At 38.1% G+C, this 23,614-nt stretch overlaps 1 protein-coding gene across 3 annotated transcripts in view; it reads left to right on the top strand.

Annotated features, from left to right (window-relative positions):
- The first annotated feature begins 5,929 nt into the window (after positions 1 to 5,929).
- LOC128017020 (docking protein 4-like) overlaps positions 5,930 to 23,614 on the top strand; it is a 39,889-nt gene continuing 22,204 nt past the window's right edge. For all 3 annotated transcript variants that reach the window (XM_052602068.1, XM_052602067.1, XM_052602069.1), the window contains exon 1: positions 5,930 to 6,245. The gene's annotated coding sequence lies outside the window, so the exon portion shown is untranslated. The remainder of the gene's footprint in view (positions 6,246 to 23,614) is intronic.

The raw sequence follows: 23,614 nt of genomic DNA, 5'->3' as shown, positions 1-23,614 counted from the left end.
TGTGTCTCCGCTGGTTCCGCCCAGCTCTGAATCTTCTGTGTCTCCGCTGGTTCCGCCCAGCTCTGAATCTTCTGTGTCTCCTGTATTCCCTCCCAGCCTCCCTCTCCCGCCTCCTCTCAAACCTGCTGGTCCCTCTACTCCTCTTTCGCTGGTTCCGTCCAGTCCTGATCCTCCTGTCCTTCCTCCCATCCTTCTCCTCTCTCCTCCTCCTAGACCAGCCAGTTCCTCGCCATCCCTGCTGGTGCCAGTCAGTCCCGCAGCTCACCCTCAGTCCGCGCCATCGGGGCGCGGTGGTTCGCCGCTGGACTGCCAGTCTCCAGCTCCGCCTTGGCGTGTTAAGGCCCTGTCTCCGCCTCCAGCCTCCGAGCCCTGGACTCCTCCTCGGTCCTTCGACCCAGCGGCTCCGCCTTGGCTCTTAGCTCCCTCGTCTCCACCGTGGCCTGTCATCCCACCTGCTCCACCGGGCTCCCTCGTCCCTCCGGCTCCACCTTGGTCAGTCGTCGACCATCCGCCGCCTCGGGACTCCACTCCTCTGGTTCCACCTCGTCACTCCATCCCTCCGGCTCTGTCAGGCTCCTCCTTCCCTCCGGTTCCACCTCCATCCTCGGTCGCTCCGGCTCCACATCGGTCTGCCAGGACCCTGCCTCCGCCTTGGTCGCCTGAGCCTTCTGCTCCACCTAGGCCCTCCGGAACCTCGACGTCCCCCTGGCTCTGCGGCTGTGCTGCTCCATCTTGGGCTCCCCACCCACCGGTGCAGTCTCCGCCTGTCGGCCCCCTGGTGTCGTCGACCCTTCCTTCACCATGGCTCCTCCCGCCGTCGACTCCACCTTGGATCTCCGTCCTGGCTGGTCTCTGGTGGACCATCTGGCTCCTCCTGCTCCTGTCTCCTCCCTGGCTCCTCCCTCCGTCGTCTCCTCCCTGGCTCCTCCTTCTGTGGTCCCTGTCTGCTGGCCCCCTCCTGGAAGTCCGTCCTCCACCGGAACCTCCTCCCAAGTTCCCACCCACGCCTCCCTCTGTTGTTTCTACGGTGCGAGGACGCACCTACCGGGAGGGGGGAGTACTGTCACACACCTGGACTCATTTAATGTTTTTGCCCCAGTGACCCAGTTTCTGTCTTCCGTGATTAGTTCCCAGGTGTGTCTATTATCTTCCTCATGTGTTCCATGTCCCTGTTAATTTAATGATTCCATCCACCTGTGTTTCCCCAATTATCCTTTGTACTTAAGCCTTGTCCTTTCAGTTCTGTTTTGTCGGGTCTTCATTCATCACTTGCTACTTACGTGTGTCTACCTCTGTGCTCCATGTTGGATATCCCCTGTGTTGTTTATATTAAAAACCTTATTCCGTTTATCCTCGACTCCGTATTCCTTCAGGCAGCGTAAAACCGTGACAGCTGGAGACTCAGGATGTAGTATAGAGTTTGTGAAACTTGATGGAAGAGAAAAACATGTCAAAGTGTTTCAAGTGCGGCAGAATGAGTCAAAGGATATCTGTTTGAAACAGTTTTGTTGAGTTCTTGAATTGAGAATGGCTTTAAAATAAGTTAAGTACTTGAATTTGAGGAAGCAAACAGGATGCAGGATGCAGGATTTGAATGTAAGGAAGCAGAAGTAAAATGAAGTGAAATTACAAAAGATTCATATGATTGTAATTTTAACTCGAAGAGAAAAGTTTGTTGTCAAAATGTTGAAGCTTTTGAAAAAAAAAACAATTTACAGGTAGATAGAATGAAATAGAGAAGAGTAGATAGATAGAATGCATCTTCCTGTCATTCCAATTCTACTTCCTGTGGGTGTGACCAATTCCATTCAAATTCACAATGATGAATTGAGCTAGTTCTCAGTTTCAAATTTTTGCTCAGCACTGAGGACCAAAAAAAATTGTAAATAACTTTTTTAAATAAAACTTCCACAAATGTTTAAACACAAGTGAATTTTTTATATTTTTTTCTTTTTTTATCTTTTATTGTGTTTTTTTTTTTTTATCAAACCTTTCTTTTTTTGTACATTTTTTTTTTTTTGCCTCTGTTCTCCCTCTACAGTTACACGGTGAAGACAGAAAAAATCTTAAATGAAGATATCCTGCTTTTCTTGCAGTTCTCTGAGCTGAACAGCATCTTTTGTTTACAACTATGGATTAAATAAAATTCCTTATAAAAAATCTCTCCCCTGATGTGCCTCTGTTTTTTAATGAGGTCATAAATTGCAAGGCGCTCTTGCTTTATGGTTATTATAATTTCAATTTTGTACTCCTGCGTTCAGATTTTATTTTCTACTTGATAACACTGAAATAGAAGGCTGCAAGTTGCGAGGCTTGCGAAAACATTGGGCTTGGACCAGTAAACAGGACATTAGGACTGCTGTGACTGATGTTATAATTAGCAGTGACATAAAAAAAATTATGACTGACTGCATCTATAGCAAAAGGTTGTAAACAATTATGACATGCTAAAGGCATGAAAAGAGAAATTTGTTGTAGTAAAAAGGCTATTTTGAGTTGAATACAGAGCTGGAAGAAAGGCTGTGATAATGATTATGTGGAATTGGTTACAGAAGCTTCAAGATATGATGCGAACAAGATATGATTGTATGAAGATCTCCAGAGATCAGGGCATTGATTTTACTTCTTAAACCCCTCTAGCTTTAGTCAGCCATATCAAAAGAGTGCTGGTTCATCAATCAAAACCTATTTGTTCAATGGTTATAGAAAATGTAGGTGGGATTCTTTTTGAAACAGTGCTCACCATACCACAATCGCATCTGCATCCCCACTTCAGTCTGCTGTGAAGTGCTAGCAATGTACAGAATACAAAACTTCCTTTGTCCTGTTTTGTACATAAGGTGTTTTTTTTATGTGATCGGTCTTCGTTAAAAATTCATGTAGAAATACATGTGTGTCTGAATTCACATACACATCAGGCAAACTGTGATTTGCAGAAAAACTGGTTTTAAGTGGATTCAGGAGCGCTAGGCTGGCAGAGCTGTGTGAAATGAGGAGTCAGTGATATTTTTTCCAGACATGTCGTTCAGGCTCTCAGAAGCTGCCATATGGCCACGATTACACTCATTTATGAAACGTCTCACACTGGATGCTTTTAGACTGCTGCTGTGTCTCCTAAGTGTTTGTCCTCTGCACTCAATTAAACTAGAGAGGGCTGTGTATGTGAGTTTGTGCAATACAGAGAGAGGTTGTAAAAATTTATTATGTTAAAAAAAAACTGTATATTTACAGCTAAAGTCTCTGAAAATACAAATTTACTGTTAACAGAGTTTGATGACATTTACTGTATTGACTTCTTTAGTTAGACAACACAGTTAATTGTCTTAATATCCATTAATTTTCAACAAACTTAGAATTTAGTGAGGAAATATCTGTCAAATGTCATGCAAATTCACCCTAATATCTAAACACTACATGTTATTGAACAGTACAACAATGCATATATATATATATATTTCATGTATTATAATTTGTCATAACTCCTGTCATAAGTCTTCCGGTGAAATGACAGACTTCTTTCTAGTGACCTATAGGACTTCTCCTATCATTTAGTCTGCTGTAACCTTGCTTGATTGGATGCTCACATTCAGTTCTCTCTCTATCCACTCAACAACCGATGAACTGAACTATTACTTCCCAGCATTTTCATTCAGATGTAAGAAAATATCCGCCACTACCTCTGTTTCATCACCAATATAAGACTTTGCATAAATGCTACAAGTAAAAGCACGAAGCATGAAGCATTACCACTGCTGTGACCAGGGGCGTTACAGCCAGGGGGAACGTGATTTTGAGGGGGCCCCGTAGCAAATTCTGTGCAATGGGACCAGAATCCCTAGCGACTCCTCTGGTTGTGACCCTGCCAAAATAAGAAACATAGACCATTATTACTGTATATTTACACAATTTACACTACTCAGTCATCACTTCATAAATAAGTCAGTTGTGAGAGTATAAAACTCTAAACCTTTGAACATGAGCTTTATGTGTGTATTTATGATCCAGTGAACTGAAGAATATAAACTACATGTCGTCAGGCTTTAAATATAGTTGCACAAATGGTATCTCCACTTTGTCTCTGTGTATGTGAATAAATGCAAGCGCATACGGGTATGAGCCGCTGCTTGTCATCACTTGCCCTCATGTCTGCCTCTTGTCCCCTGCTGTCTCCCCCTGTCAACGTTATCACACACTCTTATCAGTTTGGCGGCACCACTTTTCTGAACAAATTCCGTCCCTCTTGCTCCTCCCCCATTCATGATCCTCATTTACTTTTCCTCTGAAATATATTCTAATGCAGTTGGCCAGTATGATAAGCCAATAATTTTTTTCATGTTGCTTTAAAGCTGATAACGAATAAATAGTTAATATTTAAATTATTTACTATATTGTTAACTACAAATTAAGTCTTATATGTAATTAACATTATAAAAGTGTTTGTTGAATTTTTTTCTTGGTAATGAATATTTGCCAGGGTGACAAGCCAATAAATGTAAGTTGACAACCTGACTCTTTTGCTCATTGCTATAATAGTGGTTTATGCTACATACTGGTGTCATTCTTCTTTGCTGTGCATCACTTTTCCTGCCTCTGTTACCATGAGAACCAAAGACACAGCTGAAATGTTTTGCTGTCACCATTCGGAGATCACCCCAAGTGGTCCATATGCATGTCCCATTTCAAACCAGCTGGGGGCAATCCATTTTGACATCAAAACTTAATGTGACATGCGATTAGAGACTAAATGTTTCATGCGTCTTCTTGATGACTAAGAACTGTGAGTTTCAACATCACCAAAAATCCTTGGTGTTCAGACACTGTTTTCTCAAATGTTCATAACTTATTTCTAAAAACACTGATCAGCATTTGTTTTGAGTGATGATGACATAACTAGAGCAGAGACTCCAACATCAGCAATAGCAGACTCACTCGAACGCTCCCACCAAAAATCCATCATTTACACTGCAAGTGAGTGGCTCTCTTGGGCCTCATGCACCACCCCAACAGCTCTATTGCGACGTGTGAGAAGGCACACAGACAACACATCCATATTTCAAATTCACATCCACATAATATTTTGTTACCTAGAATGATTCCACTGATAATTTTCATGCTAATAAAAGCAGTATAATGTAATTCAATGATTCATATTAATTGCTTTTACTAGCAAATTGATTACTTTAGTTGAGATTTTTGTTGACACATCAGTCCATGCATCCCTCTCAAGTGTAACTCAGGTTTATGTGCCTTGCTCAAGGGCACATTGGTGGTAGTCTCGGCCTCAGTCTGACCATTCTGATATAGGCTGACTTTAGGCAATTTCAAAGAATAAAAGCACACAGGTTTTTGTAATCAATTGTTTATAGTTGGTATCTGGTTGATACGGTACATGCTTTTGATAAAATAATAGTGACTGGATTTGCCTGACATCAAATATTAAAGTTAATTACAATTATTTTTCCATAGATGTATTGTATCTCCCAGGATTATTATATTTAACTAAACAGAAATTAAAAATAAAACAAATGTATAAACAGTTAAAAACAAAAATTACAAAAACAACAGAATTACTAAAACTTTAACTTAAGTTTAAATTTAAACTGAAAATATTTTTAAAATAGTAATAAAAACTATAACTGCATCTCAGTGCCACGAAAATAACACGCTGAAATTGCCTTTTACTCTATTAAAGATATCACAATCTACTCCTTCGACATTTTATGTATCAATGAATTTAATGACCTAGGGCTAATACATTTGACCAAACAAGAAATTTTAGATTTAAGGCTCTATCATTTAAAAACGCATAAATTATAAAATATAATATTAAATGTTTGCAGTGACGACACATTTCTGACGTCAGTGTCCGCTAAACAAAATACACGCATACACGTTATTTTAGTGCGTTCTTCTTTGACGCACTACGGTAAAGGGTGGACTTGTGTTGTCTGCTGGAGCTGGAGACAGACAGCTGAGAGAGAAACAGCCGCTCGTGTGTGTTTGGTGCTTGAAATTCTCACGCGCTGCGCGGCGTCTCGTCCTGAAACCCAAGACGACAACCAAGAACAGTCACTTGGATTACTGTCCGCAGATCTTAAGCCCGAACACATTTATTCCAGGAAAGCTTGCTGTTTTTTTTCTCTCTCTCTCTCTGTTGGGGCAAAGGCAAAAAATCTCGCATTTTCACCGTTTAAAAGCAGCAGTCTTCTCGGAAGGGGCTGCACCTTCGGCTGAACATCATCCAGGTAGGTTTCTGAAAGTTTATATGCTGTATCGAGGCCACGACCATTGCTCCAGTCACCACAACAAAATACTGTCAGAATGGTGTTGTTTAAATGTGAGATTTTTTTTTATTATTATTATCCTCAAATTGTCATTGAATAATGTACGTCATTTACTCCCTTGGTCAACTTCTTGCGCAGCAGCATCCCACGCGTTAAGGTTATTTAAACACCTCCGTTGTCTGATGTGAGTGAGTGTGTTTAAGTGAAGGATGTAGTTCAATTGAGAAATCCATCTTCAGACTCAGTATAGCTAATTATGCTGGTATTGTGTGCTGTAATGATTCATTCAGCTGCTCCTATGACTAGCTCTGGACGTTTACATGTGATATTATTCAAGTCTTTAAACAAAAAATTAAGGGTTTATGTTATGCATTTATTTTATTATGAATCTTATTAATAACGCGCGCGCACACACACATAGATATCAGAATCAATTAATATAATCAACTTAGATTTGTAATAATGTTGAATAATTATTGTGGTCATTTTCCACTGTAGGCTACTGATTTTTTATTGTATTGTATTGAATAGTAAGAATAATTTCCTTGACAATAAATCTAACCAACTAACTAACTAATTAAATAATGAGCTGAATACTTCACCGTTACTTATGGCAAAATACTGTAGTTTCATTTCACAATATCAAAAAAGTTTTAGTAATTATTTTATTGCACAAACATTAACTAGAACTGCACCCTATAATTAAAATGGCTTGAAATTACATTGTTAAAATATTTCTGTATAAGCTGCACATAAAATGTTTGAGAGATGAATAAGCTCAGAAGTCCTAATGAAAATGAAAACAATATAATTTTGGTTAGGATTAGAAGAGAGAAAACCTGTAATTTGTAAGATAACCAGTCTGTATGAGAAGTAACTTCAACAGAAGATTAATGATATATTCATAATAATAGTGTTGGTCTTCTTGCATAATAAAGTAACTGAACTCGACTCACCCTTGATCAATGGCTAAATCAGTGTCCGGATTCACTCTCTTAATTCTATTCACTTTTTGCTGATATGGTGCACTCAACCACCATACACTAGGGATTATGTCACAGAACAGCTTATGTCACTCAACCTAAGAGAGTTGCATGTTGGATTTCAGAGGCGTCTTCTAGGTTGGCTCCGCTGACTCATCTGATACTTAAAAGAAATGCTGTCTAAGTAGACAGATCAGTAGATTTATTGAGACATAACTAGAGACAAAACAAAGACCTCTGTTCCTGGATATGTTCCCAATTACTGTCCTTGTTGTCCATATTTTCACACAAATGTCTAAGTATGAAAAATAATTGCCTTGCACCTTGTCTTTTGGGCAGTTAATTAAATTGAAACCGTGTCTTTTGAATGTGCTGCATGCAGATAAAGGACAGCATTTAATCTGAGCCTTATCTCTCTGAACATAAACACCCTCACTAAAGCTCATAATAAATTAGCTCGTGAATCCTCCATGGCTGTAGAGAATATAGAAAGTAAAAAAAACAAAAAACATCTTATCGGTCAGTGAGATCATTATCATGATGTAGGTAAACTGTTTTCGAGCACAATAAAGATTGAGATGGATAAACACATATTAATATATAACCCCTTTAAGCTGAACCTGACTCTGCTGATTTAATGCTTGATAGAGATTGAATGAAGCCCATTAGATAAATGTCAGTCTTGTCACTTGAGTCAATTTAAGAGGTTACCCTTCTTTTTAACCTTTTTTAGCAGTGTTTTTTTCTTTTGCAACAGAAGTATTAATATGCCAATTCTATAATCCTATTGCGAAATGACATTGCTAAGTAGTCAAACCATGTCTGCCTAAGTATCAGAATTAGCACTTCTTCTCAGTATATGAAGTCTGGCAGAACCTCATAACAAATCTGACATGATGAGTTGGACGTTCAGCCGTCAAGCACTCTTTTTAGCTAAAACAGTTTGTCTTCCATCCTTTTCTCCCTACCTACTTCATTTGTGCCTCGTTCACATTGTTTTACTGAGTAAGTGTGGGCTCTTGTCCTGCTGACCTAGGCTTTCTCCAGTATAATCCAACTCATGTAATTAAACACAATATGATTAGTGAGCAGAACGGACCCTGTTGCTGTGGAGGTGCACACACTGTATATGTAGTGGAATTTAAAACTTTTGTGTGGGATGCTTATTTGGAAGTGTGAGTGTTGAATATGTGTGTATGTGTAAGTGCATTACCACTTGCAGTTCATTAATGGCTTTCAAAGAGTTCAGTCTATGCACACACAATACACAATAAAGGCATCAATACACATACCATCACTGGACAGATCAGCGCCATCCAAGAGTACGTGCTATATGATCTGACCAGAAGCTGCTTAAAAAGACATAACAGTAAAAGATTCCAGTCAAGAAAGATAAATAGCCTTAGATGGCAGTCAATTTCCAGTGGTTTTGTAATGGGGTCAATTACAATAGTCTTTACATACTGGCAAACCTTCTTGTGGGTTTTGTAGCATGTAAAGTCACCTGAGTCATAGATGTTATCCAAACAGCTGTCCTGCTGTGTGTGTGTGCACTTCTGCATTTTGTCTGAAGGTTGCAGATGACAGCGGAGCAGTGTGGGAGTTGGCTGATTTTGGTCAGCTGGCTCACAGTCTGAAAGAGAGAGAGAGAGAGATGAACGCTCTGTAATTAGCACCCGTGGCTGCATGCTGCATTCCACCTCTGTAAATTACAGAGTGGCCCGCCTGCACTGCCAGACCCAGCAAACCTGCCTGTGTGAGTGTATCCAGACCCCCCTCTTCCCCTCCCTCGGCCTCATGCACACATAAAACTATGGCTTTACCTGCTAGCAGCAGACTTTGCCTTCTCTTCAGTTCACTTCCACTGTGTTTGTTTCTGCGCTGCAGTAATTGCCGGTGGTGGATACTCTGTCTCTCCGGGGCTCAGCCTGCATTGATTTGTTTGGATTTCTGCTTCCCTCCCCAGAGCTTTGGCGTACCTACGCGTCAAAGACTCCCAACACTGCTGTCTATCATGTCTGAGCGACATATTTAAAGAGTCTGGTGTTCATTGACATACACTGAAATGCACAGCATTTCCATAACGCAGGGTTTTTTTTAAAGAAGAATTAATGCATTGGGATTTGACCGTATGCTTTGTTTTGAGGGTTTTAACAGGGATTGTGTGTTTACAGAGCTTTGAGACTGCAAAGAGGTCTTTGCTCAGAGCTTATGAGGTTTAGTCGAGCCTGCAGCCAACACATAAGTTGAGGATGTTGTCCCTAGTATTTCATGTAATCGTCTAGCCTGACTACGTCAGACTTCCTACTTCCGCTCAATTTCATTTCGCTTCTGTACTCAGTCTGATACAGCGTCAGAGCTTTCTGTTTGCCACCGGTCTGAAAACAGCCGGGCCAATCAACGAGCAGACGGTGGGCTGAGAGCCGTGACGTAGATGCTAAGCACCGAGTTTTAAATTGTAGATTAGAGAAATCGAAAACCGAAACGACCGCAGAAATGGGAAACGAGACAAGGAATGCAATTCGTTCTGTTATGCAGAACATTCAACTCTTTTTCAAACTGAAGCCAGAACAAGAAGAGTGTTTAACCACAGGTTTACAGTGGAAATTCAATCATAGATTTGAGCTCGATGCATGATGTCTGTGCTTCGATGCGGCTGTACAGGCGCATAACATACGTCATAACTAAACGTATCTGATTGGCTTACGGGTAACCAATGAATTTAAACTTCAGACAAGCGCCCCCTAGCGAGAGAGAAAACACTTCTCTATTATGCCATTCCAGACTCTGTCTACGAAGCAAAGTGAAGTAGCAGAGTCTGGTATTACCAGGCTAGTAATCGTCTAGATTTTTTATATATTTTAACCATAAGTGGTTTTAAGTATATTATAAAGGGGGGAAAAAAACAGATTTTCCGATTACAAATGCAGACATGATTTTATATTTAAAAGACTGTATAAATCAATTGTTCTCAATTCCAGTCCTTGCACCCACTGCACCCACACCCACATTTTGTATGTTTCTCTTATCTCTTCAGACATTTGTTCTGTTCGAACGTAAGTGCCCTGTGAAGTGGACATCACAGTAAGGGGGCAGCCATATCATCCTGGAGCCCAAGACTGGTTGCCCACCGAACCTAAGCAGGGCTGAGCCTGGTCAGTACCTGGATGGGAGACCTCCTGAGAAAACTAGGTTGCTGCTGGAAGAGGTGCTAGTGAGGCCAGCAGGGGGTGCTCACCCTGTGGTCTGTGTGGGTCCTAGCGCCCCAGTGTAGTGATGGGGACACTATACTGTCGACAAGCACCGTCCTTCGGATGAGACGTTAAACCGAGTTCCTGACTCTCAGTGGTCATTAAAAATCCCAGGATGTCTTTCGGAAAGAGTAGAGGTGTGACCTCGGCATCCTGGCTAAATTCGCCCATTGGCCTCTGACCATCATGGCTTTCTAACAATCCCCATGTCTACTGATTGGCTTCATCACTCTGTCTCCTCTCCACCAGTAAGCTGGTGTGTGGTGGGCGTTCTGGCGCAATATGGCTGCCGTCGCATCATCCAGGTGGATGCTACACACTGGTGGTGGATGAGGAGATACCCCCTGTCTATGTAAAGCGCTTTGAGTGTCTAGAAAAGCGCTATATAAATGTAAAGAATTATTATTATTATTATTATTAAGGGACGTAACATGCTTGAGGTATTCGGCCAATCACAACGCACTGGATAGCTGGCCAATCAGAGCACACCCACGCTTTTCAGATTAATGATCATTGTAAAAATTGGCTCGTTTCTAGTTCGTAATTATTATTCAAATAATGTGGCATGAAAATTCAAACACAGCATCAGAACGCAACATTAACTTACATTCTGTCTATACCGGACGCGAGCGGCACAACAAAATACAATAGAACTTATTATAATCACTGATGCTGTCTACACTGGATGCTGCGCAATGCGACAAATCCCCGACAGAAAACTGTTGACTCATTCTATTTATGACGGGTTGACACAAAGTTCAAAGTGATTTGCAATGCTTCGTCTCGTCCAGTATAGATATACGATGTGACAGCAGAAACATGGCAAGTGTGAAGTAAAGAAAAGTGGACACTAAAAATTAATGATTCAGATGTGAATGGACTGAACAGTTTTGAGTTAGCAATGCCATCTTTGTTATGGATGTTTGTTCACAGTGAGGTCACAGTTTTAACACTAGTTTGCTTAAGCAATTATTTTCAAGATCCGAGGTGAAATATCTATTGTTGCTTTCACTATGGTTTTAAAGATCATGCAAAATAATATTCAAACTCACATTAGACACTTAATATTGAATAAAGCACAAATCATTACCTGAGATTATCACTGTCATATTTTGTATGTTGTTCCTACCACTACGTCGCAGAAAATAAAACCCATTTCTAAAATAAAATTCTGTGCCGCATATTGTTACGTGTCACTGTCATGGGTGGTTATAACAAAAACTTCATGGAAAATATACTTTTTATCGCTGTGCGTCATGTCTGGTTGGGATACACAGTTGTAGTTTGATCCCCCCAAAAAATCTAAGTACAAAAATATTAATGCTGACAGATCTAAAAATTTTATCTGCAATTAGGGAAAGTGGAGAGAAGAGATCCATTCTGGAGATGAGCAGGAACAGTTGATTTGCATGGCAGACATGGAGATCCAGATTTTTTGTTAGTTCATTTGTTTTTAATATTCAACAGGTAAAGTTTTTCTGTATCTTAATAATATATATATATATATATGTGTGTGTGTGTGTGTGTGTGTGTGTATTTGTTGTTGTTATTGTTTATTATTATTATTATTATTATTATTATTATTATCATATAGGTCAGTGGCCCTTGGCTTGGTATTGTTGGCAGATTCTTCCCTCTGCGAAAACTAAATGAGGAACCCTGTTGTATGTTTAAAATGTGTTTTGTTGTTGTTGTTGTTTTTGTTTACTTTAACCACATAAACACAGTGCAATACACAAAATACACAAAATAATGTTCTTTTTAGCCACATCACATGACCCCTTTAAAATTTCTCATTGAATGTTATTCATAATTAAATACCATAACAAGGAGTTTTTTTTTTTTTGCATATTAGGCATACAATTAAGAGTGAATGTGTGCATATTTTTAAATAAAATAACAATTATTATTATTATTAAAAACAAAATTAGTTAAACACCTTCCAGTATTCAAGACATATAGTTATAGACTTGGGTTAAGATGTGAATTTATTTTTAAGTAAAGACTTCAGTTTTTGTTGTATGTGAAAAATATCTGAGGCTGAGAGCTGTGTATGTGTTTGTGAGGTTGGGCGTGTAGGTAACGTTCATGTGCAGTGTGTCTGTGCTGATGGATGGGACAGAATGAATGGTTGTGACCCAGACAGAGGACCCAGCTGAGGGACCAAATGAGCTTTGTGACATAGCATATATATAAGTGTAGGTTTGTGTTTTTGTGCCTGTCTGAGTACCGTACACCATATAAGACAAGTGACGTCCCCTACCCTCTCCTTCTGTCTTATTCCATATACTGACTAGGTCTCGGTAGATTAATAGTACTAGTTTAATGTCATGATGAAACAGAAGTATAACAGATCTTTTCTTCCATATGACACAAATCTAAGTGAAAGAGATTATCAAAAAGAAAAAAATGAACAGCTTGGACTATGTTGACTGGATGGAAGCAGATCCGAATGTGAGCTCGCAACTGATTGTAGGAAAGGGTCAGGGTTTAATCAGACTTAATAATTGAAGTCACCAAACAGTCTGCCATTTCACTGGAATATTGATTAGACATTTTGATGAAGAAATTACACGGTCAAAAAAGAAGCACATTATAAATAACATGCATTTAGAAAATAAATTTAGTGAATCATTTTATCCCGAAAAAAAAAGTCTTACTATGCAGCTGACACACTCAAGGTAACAAAGTGTGTATTCTATACATCCAGCTTTACTCTACACTATAAAACGTCCATCTTATTATAATGTTTCTATATTGTATGTCTATAAATCCAGGTTGAATATTGTACTTCTATGGTGCATGTCTATATGTTCCATCTGATTATAGTGCTGCTAGAAAGCTTTCACAATGCTATTTGTCTATGGTCAGTTTTCGGTTTATGTCAGTTCTTCCTTTGCTGTTTGGTTAGTTAATGTATAAATGGCCAGCTAATGATTGACAGTGATGTCTGAAGATGTCATCAAAGTCTGTTTTCCAGATCGCATGGATTCTTCTTTAAATTACTAAATGTGACCTCAACTTTGGTGTGTGAGATTTTTTTGTTTTGGAAATTACAAGTTAGGTTTGGTTTAAATGTAAGTGCACTCACTAAAGTTTTTTTTTTGTTTTTTTTTTTTTTTGTTTTTGCTAATTGTTATAGTGAAGTTTACCATGGCAAGGATGACTTATTATAATTTTAAGCATGGAAAAAGCTTAAAAGTGACTAAAGTGAGTCAATCTTAAAATAATGTGTTTTACCACTGGGGCACATGTCCATGACCCATGCTTTTGTGAAGCGCTCCCAGTGCTGGAGCTGACATTGAGAGAGGAATGCTCTACATTATAAGTTCAGCTCTTCTGCCAGGCCTGCTGCTGAGAAGGGCCCCTGAGAGCCCCACAGCAGTTAGGAGATATCAGACAACATCCATAATTTATGACAGAAATAGAGATGCGGCTTGAGGCTTGTTTTTATGTCTTAAGTTGTGCCCTCTGTAACAAATGAATAGTGAACTCATTTCCTCCTGATGTCTTTTACTCTATCTTTTTCTCTCTTTCTTATCATGCTCCGTGTTTTGCTGGTACTTCTAAATAAACTGGGAAGTTATGAGACAAGAATTTGACATTAGGCCATCTTTTCAGAGAGTTGAACTTTATGTAAGTCAAGCAATTATGGGTTAAAGTAGAACTCCAGCGACATATTGGGGATTTGTTTATGGTTTTGCCCGGTTTCACCATGCTACCTCGGTTTAGTTTTTTTTTTTTTTTTTTTTTTTTTTTGTCATCTTGATCTGTCTTCAGTGATTCTGTTTCTTCATCTAGTTAAACATCATCTTTTTTTTTGTTACCAGAGTGCAATTCTCTCTCATTTTCTGTTAAAACTTATTTTAAACATTATATATTTTGAAAAGTGCTGTACAAATAAAAGCAAGCTTGACAAAAAGCTGTCAGAGTTTGCTTATAAAAGCTTTCAGTCAAAAGGTCTACTTTGTTGAATTTTATTTGAGCACAGTAAAATAGTCCTAAAATATGCTTTACTATAGAGCATAAGTTTAATTTAATTTAATTTCACCTGGTATAATATCATTATTTTTTATTTATATTTACATTTTTGTATTTATTTAATTTTTATTTTATATAAAAAAGTTTTTATTTTAAAAAGATTGTATGTTTCAGTATGTCTTTTTCATTATATCAGTTGGCTATTATTAAGTATTTAATGTAAATTTAATATAACTATGTAATGTAAGTTAGGCATTCTTTCAAATTGTTTACTAAAGATTATAGATTATATAGATTAAATTAAACCTTTTTTCATTTATGTGTACAAATATAAAAGTGTATAATCAGTGTAATAAAAGGAAATCATTACTCTCACTCTCATTCTCTCATCTTTCTCTGATTTTGAGACACATTGATTTATAATAAAGTAGCACATCGTTGTGGCTTGAACGTTTTCCTGTAAGAGGTGTGTCTGTCACTTCAGCTTGCCATAAGAGAGAAACTTTAAAGGCCAAAAGCTCCAGAATGCTGACGTGACCAATCTGCTGAGTTCCGACATCCTCTCTCAGCCCCTGTTTGAGTATCTCTCGATCTATCCGTGTCTCATTTCTGCTTCCTTCATCTTCATCTTCATCTTCTCCATCTCTTTCTCTGTTCACCCTCAGTCATGTGAGGCTGTCATGGCAGATCTGTGTGAGACAGAGTGAAAAAGAACCAGAGAAAGAAACACTTTTTGAGTAAGATACAGATTCATGGAAGACATGACTAATTTGTTTCCAAACACATCAGATCTACCTGAAAAAGAGGAGCAGATTGTCACAGCCATTAAACCATTTACAAAAAAGTACCAGTTGGTTTTCTGGAGATGAAAATTCCATGTTTTTGGACGTAAACATTTGGACCATTAAAATACATATAATAATATTATTATTTCATTATCACATGTCTCAGTGTGTGCATGTACAAGTAACCTCTTAATGTTTTTGTTGTATAATCATATAATGTTGTGTTCGACCTATACAAACTCTTCATTCATAAAAGAAAAAAAAACAAGTTGACATTCTTTTGCAGTTTCTTGTTTGGCAGTGGTTAAACAGGATGCTGTGGTGCCAAGAATGGGCAGAGTTAGAAAATTTGACTGTTGAGCTGCACCAAGGGAAACCTCTGCATTCACCCATCCTCCCTGTAGAGCCAACAGATTAGGATACAGTAACTCTTCCTTTAGGTCTTGTTAACTAAAACATCCCTTGGAATTTGCTATCTTAGCTGGTCTGCTTAGTTTTCCTGACTTAGTCGTAGCTCGATCATAAATACATAACTAGTGGAGGCAGATTTGTGTATAATGCAATTTAAATGAAAGGACTTACTGAGAATAAATCTAGACTTAGTTGTGTCTCAACTGTCAAAGGAAATGCTTGCCAGAGATGAGAAAAGGAAGCGACAGAGAGACTTCAGACAGACTACCTCAGCTCCACAGGAGCTAGACGAAGCCGATGGCCTAGCCAAACGCATGCTTTGTGTGACAACAATGCTGGGGATTTTGGAAATTGGATCCGTCTGAAATATGCTTTCTCTCTCTGCGTTTCTCTGCAAGCCCAGGTCTCTCTTTTCGCTGTCACCTCTTTGTTAATTCATCTCATGCTGTTTGTGAGATGACGTGATCAATTCTAGGCTGTCATAAGTTAACCCCTTCATTTGCCCCTTCATTAGTTCTTTCCAAAAGGAATTGTCTAAACAGAAGGAACTGAAGAAGTGAAGTTATGTCAAAACGTATTACTTTATGTCAGAAATACAGTCATGACAGTGTGATTAAAAATGGGCAAAAACAAAAGATTTATTAACAGCAAATGAGAACACTGTGAAGTGCTTTAAGCATTGTGTGGTGGTGTTCTTTCTCTTTCTTTGTCTATAATGATTTTCGTTACATGTAGTAGGTAAATTTGAGCTTAATTCAGTGGCAATAATGTGTTTAAGTATTTCTATCTTATTACAGGTTCTGATATTAATGCCTCTGTATAATCAACTCTTCCAACATTTCAGAAGCCTCAAAATACTGATGTGTAAACCTGTATACACCTCCATGTTTGTTTTACTGTGGCACCAGGATTACATTTACTGCGGTTTGGTAGCAATTTGTACAACAAAATTTGGAAGTTAGCTTAAATCGGAAAAGATTGAAGTCAGGTTAGATTTCCAAACACGATCTGTCATAATGTTTCTTTATTACAAAACACAGCAGCTGCTTTCACGCTTTCTCTTCTCTCACTTTTTATCTCTAATGTGTAAACACTAGAGTGTTGTTAAGGAGGGCAGGAAGACAGGGACCGGCCCACACCTTTATTGAAATGTCTCTCTGCTCTGCAGAATTAAAAAGGCTCAAATGTGGTTAATGGTTCCTAGGCATAAAAAGGACCCATAAAGTTAAAAACCAATAAATGTCTCTCAGATGATAGCAAACTACATCTTTTCTTCTCCTTTCATGCCTGTGAGAATTTTATGAATCATAAATGTTTTTATTTGTTGTTGTTCTGCAGCAGCATTGGGATTGAGATTTGGAGGTGTGTATATGTAAGGGTGTGTGTGTTTGTCCCGTATTGGGGGCTCTCTAGGACAAGAGAGACACTTGAAGTCAGATGGGCTTTGGACTCACAGAGTGGCTCTGCACCATGTCAGAAACCAGACAGCCACTCAAATAGACGCTGCTGTATGAGACTTTTCATTCTTATTCTATAAGGGGAATTCAACTCAATGAGATTCTAAAAGTTCACTTTCTTACACACACACACACACACACACACACACACACAAACACTGAAGGTCTCTCTGTTTTTTCTTCTTCTTTTTTTCTTGCCTCTCGTGAAACTAAAATGTACTATACTTGTCCAACTTAAAAATACTAGACATTGTAATTACTACATGATATGCTGATTAATTCATTAAATGAGCAGTCAAATTCATTTTTTTTTTAAATGAAATTAGCATTTAATTAATCAAATTAGTATTCAAATACAGCATTCCTGTAGCTCAAACAGTAAAAGTATGGTGCTCATATGGGAAATTCCATAATTGTTACATTTTAAATTTTAGTAATAAAACATCATGGGCCCTATCTTGCACCCAGCGCAATTGACTTTGTACACCGACGCATGTGTCATTCCTATTTTGCACCTGCGCAAAGCGCGCTTTTCCCTCCACAGAAGCACGTCGCTAAACTAGTGAATGAACTTGCGCTCCCTGGGCGGTTCAGCGCAAAAAAGGAGGCGTGTTCCGGCGCAAACAATCCCTGGTGCTATTTTGCTGTTCCATTAAACAATTGCGCCACTGACCAGAAAAAACCTAGTCTAAAGTCAGTGGCGCGTTGCGCGTTGTTCATTATGCTATTTTAAGGGCGCATGCTTGACCATAATGTATAGCGTGCACAACGCGCATACACTTTGCTCACGTAATCTACACAGATGCAACAGTTATTTTTGCAAATCATAAATTGTTACACTTAAAAAAAATATTAACACATGAGATGACGGAAATCATTGTTGTGTGCCACGAAGATGTGAAAAAATAAGCATAAATCTAGCTTACAAATTATTCAGGCTAATTGTAGTAATTAAGGATCAGACCTGTTTGAGGTCATATATGTATATAAGGACATCTGACAAATTGGTTTGTCCGTCAAGAACCAGGAAAAAAAAATCGATGAAACAATTGTGGCTATTTCCTCCCACGCCTGTTTAACCGACGCTATTTTGGGTGGGTTTCTCCCATCCCCATACAACACAACTTCTCTGTCTTTCATTGCTCTTACAAGAACATCAGTCTCCTCGGCTGTGAACCGCTCCTGGCGTGCGCCTGGTAAATACGCCATAATAATAGCAATCCATAATGGAACTTGCGCACCTGCTTTTAAAGGGAATGTTGGATGAAGTTCTGATTGGTTTATTTCACGTTACGCCCAAACCACACCTATGAATAATGAAGCTACTTCAGACCAACCCATTTTAGATTTGCGCCGGGCGCAAGAGCCATTTATCCCGCCGGGAAAATAGCAACAGCGCCGAGACCCGCCCACAAAGTTACTTGCGCTTCGCGCTTTGACACTTGCGTTTCAGATCGTTAAAATAGGGCCCCATGTGTAATTGTATGAAATCATTAAACTTTTCAACAATTTATAAAAAGTAAAAAAGAAATACAATCTTTAGGGGCAACCATGAAATCTGTTATAAAGGGATAGTTCACCCAAAAAATGAAAATTTGATGTTTACCCCCAGGACATCCATGATGTAGGTGATTTTGTTTCTTCAGTAGAACACAAACTGAGGTTTTTAACTCAAACGGTTGCAATCTGTCAGTCTCATAATGTAAGTGGATGGGAATCACGGCTAAAACATACAATAAAACCAAAAACAAATTAAACCATGTGGCTCGTGATGATACATTGATGTGTAAAGAATCAAAAGGATCGGTCCGTGCAAGAAACTGAACAGTATTTATATCGTTTTTTACCTCGATTCACACAATGTGCAAACTGTTCGAACTCTGAGCGCGTCCTCCTGAGAAGTAATACTATCTCAAAACGTTGTGCATTGTGTGGTGCGATTAAAACTGCACATTTTAGAGTGGCCTTTTATTGTGGGCAGCCTAAGGCACACCTGTGCAATAATCTTACTGTCTAATCAGTATCTTGATATGCTGTGCTATCACAGCTGTGAGGTTGGATGGATTATCTCGGCAAAAGAGAAGTGCTCACTAACACAGATTTAGACAGATTTGTGAACAATATTTGAGAGAAATAGGCCTTTTGTGTACATAGAAAAAGTCTTAGCTATTTGAGTTGTTAAGTGTTGTGTTTATATATTTTTTCAGTGTACATTCTACTACAATAATAATATTTTTGTCACAGTTTCAAGTTAAGTTGAACTTTTATTTTGATAGGTCGCAATTTAAGACGCTTTGGATAAAAGCAACTGCCAAATGAATACAAGTAAAATTTATTGCAGTTTATCTAAAATATGTCAATGGAAGAAAATTAAGAAAATGTTTAAAAGCATTATTGTGGCCAAAGATAATGAAAGTTGGCATAAATCGCCATATATGTTATTTTATATCTGTGAAGCCAATCATTGGCCTACAGTCAACATAAATAAGCTAAATGTAGTTCAATATTGAATCACGTTATCTCAAGACCCATTCATTCTGTGCCATCTAGTTGAATGAAACAAATGTGTCCTTGGTGAACTTCTCTTATTTAATGTGTGGTGATTGGACTCATAAGTATATAAAGGTGATGTATGCGTCAAGTTTGAATGGCTCCAATGTAATAAAATTCTTTATAACAGAACTTACGAATGAGGCATAAATAATTGAATTTTTATGGCATATTTTTTTATTTAATAGTAATCACACTAAATTAATGCATTAAATGGACAGCGCTAATTGAAATGAGAGGAGGCAGTAAAACTCTGACAGAGAGACTGAGACTGATCCTCCAAATATTATACTACAACTCAATCATGCAAAAGTTTGGCAGTGTGCATGCCTGGAAACCACCCAAAGCTGAAAATCATATTCAAAACACCTAACTGTCAATTAACTTTTTTTAATGTATTTAAATATATTACATATATGTACCAAAGCAGTTTTTTTTTAACTATTATTTTCTTTCAACAAAATTCTGATTATTATCTTGTCAGAAACAAGTGCACGAACAAGAATAAGTGTCTGCATGTAATAAATCTTGGCTTTTAGCAGTGTGTATTTGCATTCTTGCGTGTTTTGTTTGTTTTATCTCTGTCAATCTGGTAAAAGGACTGGAGACAAAGTGTCGCGTCAGGCTGTAGGAGGGGTGCTGAAACCAGTTGTCTGTGTTTTTAGCTGCTCTGTTATCTTTGATAGATAGAGGCTTGCAGACATCATGTCTCATCTGCCTGTGCTTTCTAGTTCTGGGGGTTTGTGTTCATAATATGTGTGTGTATCTGTGTGTTTGTGTGCAGGACTTTTGTTAGAACTATGCAGAGTAAAGCCTGAAATTTTTCCAAGAGGTCAAAATCAGGGCATATAAACTAGAGTGAGGTGTCTTTCCGTTCCTCCTGCTGTATATTCCGTTTTTCCTCTTCTTATTCATCTTTTTTTTTTTTACTTTTTGACTCATCCCCATTCAGCCCATTTTGTGTACTGTATTGTTTGGCCTTTTCTTGCTTCTTCTGAAGAATAGTGGCTCTACTCAATATGATTTCAGAAAGGCTGTTCTCATTTCACTGAATAGTGGTACATTGTAGATGGTTCTCTGAGTGCTGTGATGTCTCTGTGGTTTCTGATGATTGCTTGTTGAAGGAGGTTACTTAATGGTTAAAAAAAAAATCAAGTGGTCGAACAATGCCTTTTTAGTGGTATAATAATATTTTGAGAGCAGATGTAATGTAAATATAAAGTACTGTGCAAAAGGTTTTTATTATTTTTTTTAACAAAGAATTTGCATAAGCTACTAATCACAGAGGGTTGTTAACATTAATGGGAAAATTATTGTTTTGGAAATTTTAAATTATAAGATAAGAATGTATATATACATCAATCAGTATTTTGTTAATGTCAAATTAATGTTATGATTGCTAAGTGGATTTAGACATGACTGTGTGTATTCCAGTCCAGGAAGAATATGAGAAACTGTTGATTTTGAGATGAATACTGCAATTGCTGAGAATAATGAAAAGTGCTATCAAGTGACTGTACACTTAAAGAAATCAGCATTTCAAACCTGTTTTAGTCTTGTTTGTGCTACATAAAATAAAGAAAATTATTCTTAAAATCCTCAGATAACTTAATGATCAAATATTTAGCTGAAACTACTTCAGCTGAAGCCACACAAAAAAACAATATTTTCCTCATATGTTGTGCATTTCTTTTTTTATTTAATTTAATCAGACCGTTTTTATTCAGTGCTGATAATCATGTTATACTATCATTGTGGACCCGGGGCAAGAAGACCACCCACTGTCATGTAAATGAAAGGTAGTGTCAGCCTTAAATGCTCTCTTTCACTTATGTATGTGGTGGCAGTGTGTTAAAGAAGTCATATGATGCTTTTTTAAAGATCATTATTTTGTGTATTAGGTATAACAGAATATGTTAACATGCTTTAACGTAAAAAATAAAAACCACATTATTTTTTAAAAACTGTACATTATTGTAGGTCCTCTATGCCCCGCCTCTCTCTCGCATCCCTCCTTCCGACAATCACAGTCTGCTATGTTTGACCAACTGACCCAGTGCATTGGGATTGACCAAACACCACAAGCACTCGTCATAAATGTAATGCCCCTTTCCATAATCGCGAGCTTCATCTTTCAAAATAAATGTGAAGACCGTTATTAATGTCCTTAGTTTTACCATCAGTTCAAGCATGAAAGGGGAACAGAGTGGTGTGACAGACACAGTGATGAAGCTCGTATGTGTTTGCAGTACACAAGCCACAGATGGTTGAGACAGCTGACTGCACTGTGTGACCCTCTCTCTCTCTCTCTCTCTCTCTCTCTCTCTCTCAGAAGCGCTAGATTGTCGTAGCAAAGTCAGAATGACCTCCTCTCCTAGGCTCACGAAATTGTTGTCCATAAAATGCGATGCTGTTCTGTTATAAGTAATCTTAAAGATTCCTAAATCCTAAATTTGAGTTTATTCTTTGCAACTTTACAGATCTTCTTCATGCACCAAGAGCTTGTAACACTCCAAAGAGAAAGGAAACATTTAAATTGCATCATATGACCCCTTTAAGACGTGTGTGGGTGGTGTGATTAGATTTGTTGGTCCTGAAATTGTTGATGAATTTGTTCTTTTTTTTCTTTGTTGTTGTTGTTCTTTTTTTGTCATTCAGCCCATTTTGTGTACTGTATTGTTTGGCCTTTTCTTGCTTCTTCTGAAGAATAGTGGCTCTACTCAGTATGATTTCAGAAAGGCTGTTCTCATTTCACTGAATAGTGGTACATTGTAGATGGTTCTCTGAGTGCTGTGATGTCTCTGTGGTTTCTGATGATTGCTTGTTGAAGGAGGTTACTTAATGGTTAAAAAAAAAATCAAGTGGTCGAACAATGCCTTTTTAGTGGTATAATAATATTTTGAGAGCAGATGTAATGCAAATATAAAGTACTGTGCAAAAGGTTTTTATTATTATTTTAACAAAGAATTTGCATAAGCTACTAATCACAGAGGGTTGTTAACATTAATGGGAAAATTATTGTTGTTGCAACTTTACAGATCTTCTTCATGCACCAAGAGCTTGTAACACTCCAAAGAGAAAGGAAACATTTAAATTGCATCATATGACCCCTTTAAGACGTGTGTGGGTGGTGTGATTAGATTTGTTGGTCCTGAAATTGTTGATGAATTTGTTCTTTTTTTTCTTTGTTGTTGTTGTTCTTTTTTTGTCATTCCTAAACTAGGCTAGAAGAGTTAAACTAAGCAAGAGGTGGAATATAAAAGAAAAAACTCTTTCAGTTTAAAAAAAGAGCTTTATTGCCCAAGGGAGATCATAAACTCTGCTTTACAGGAGCTCTGAGCACTTAAATATGAACAAGAAAATACATTACAAGAACAAACAGCTAAATGGGGAAAAAAATAAATAGATGGATGTACAGATTGGGTGTAGTGTTTTTATATTTACATTTTTGCTAACGCATGACAAGATGTATCCATGGATGATGACCTTGCTCTCTCTCAGCTGCCATGTGATAATTACCCCTGTTCGTACCATTGCTAATAGACAACCTATTGGATAAGGGTCAGATCGCCTCTAGTGCAGTGTGTAGTCTATTAATTAAAGCTGCCCTTTGACCTCATCTGGACCCATCGGGGCTGCTTGAGCCTTAGGCATTGATTCAACCTGCAGAAGATTGGTTATAAAGCTTTACTGATCTCACAAGTCCCATGATAGTGAATGAATAAAAATGCAGTAAGAATCACTTATAATTTTTTCTCAATTTCATTCTCCCCTTAACTTAATAGGTCATTTTGCATGTCATTTTGGCAGAGCCTGAAAGGACACCATGGGCCCATAACTGGATGTGATATGTGAATTGTATGGCAGGTTTTATGTGAGATACGACAGCTGGATTAAGTGGTTAAGAAGGAC

The sequence above is a fragment of the Carassius gibelio genome, chromosome A7 (genome assembly GCF_023724105.1).
Source record: "Carassius gibelio isolate Cgi1373 ecotype wild population from Czech Republic chromosome A7, carGib1.2-hapl.c, whole genome shotgun sequence".
Taxonomy (NCBI): Eukaryota; Metazoa; Chordata; class Actinopteri; order Cypriniformes; family Cyprinidae; genus Carassius; species Carassius gibelio.
This window is presented reverse-complemented; position numbering and strand designations above follow the sequence as displayed.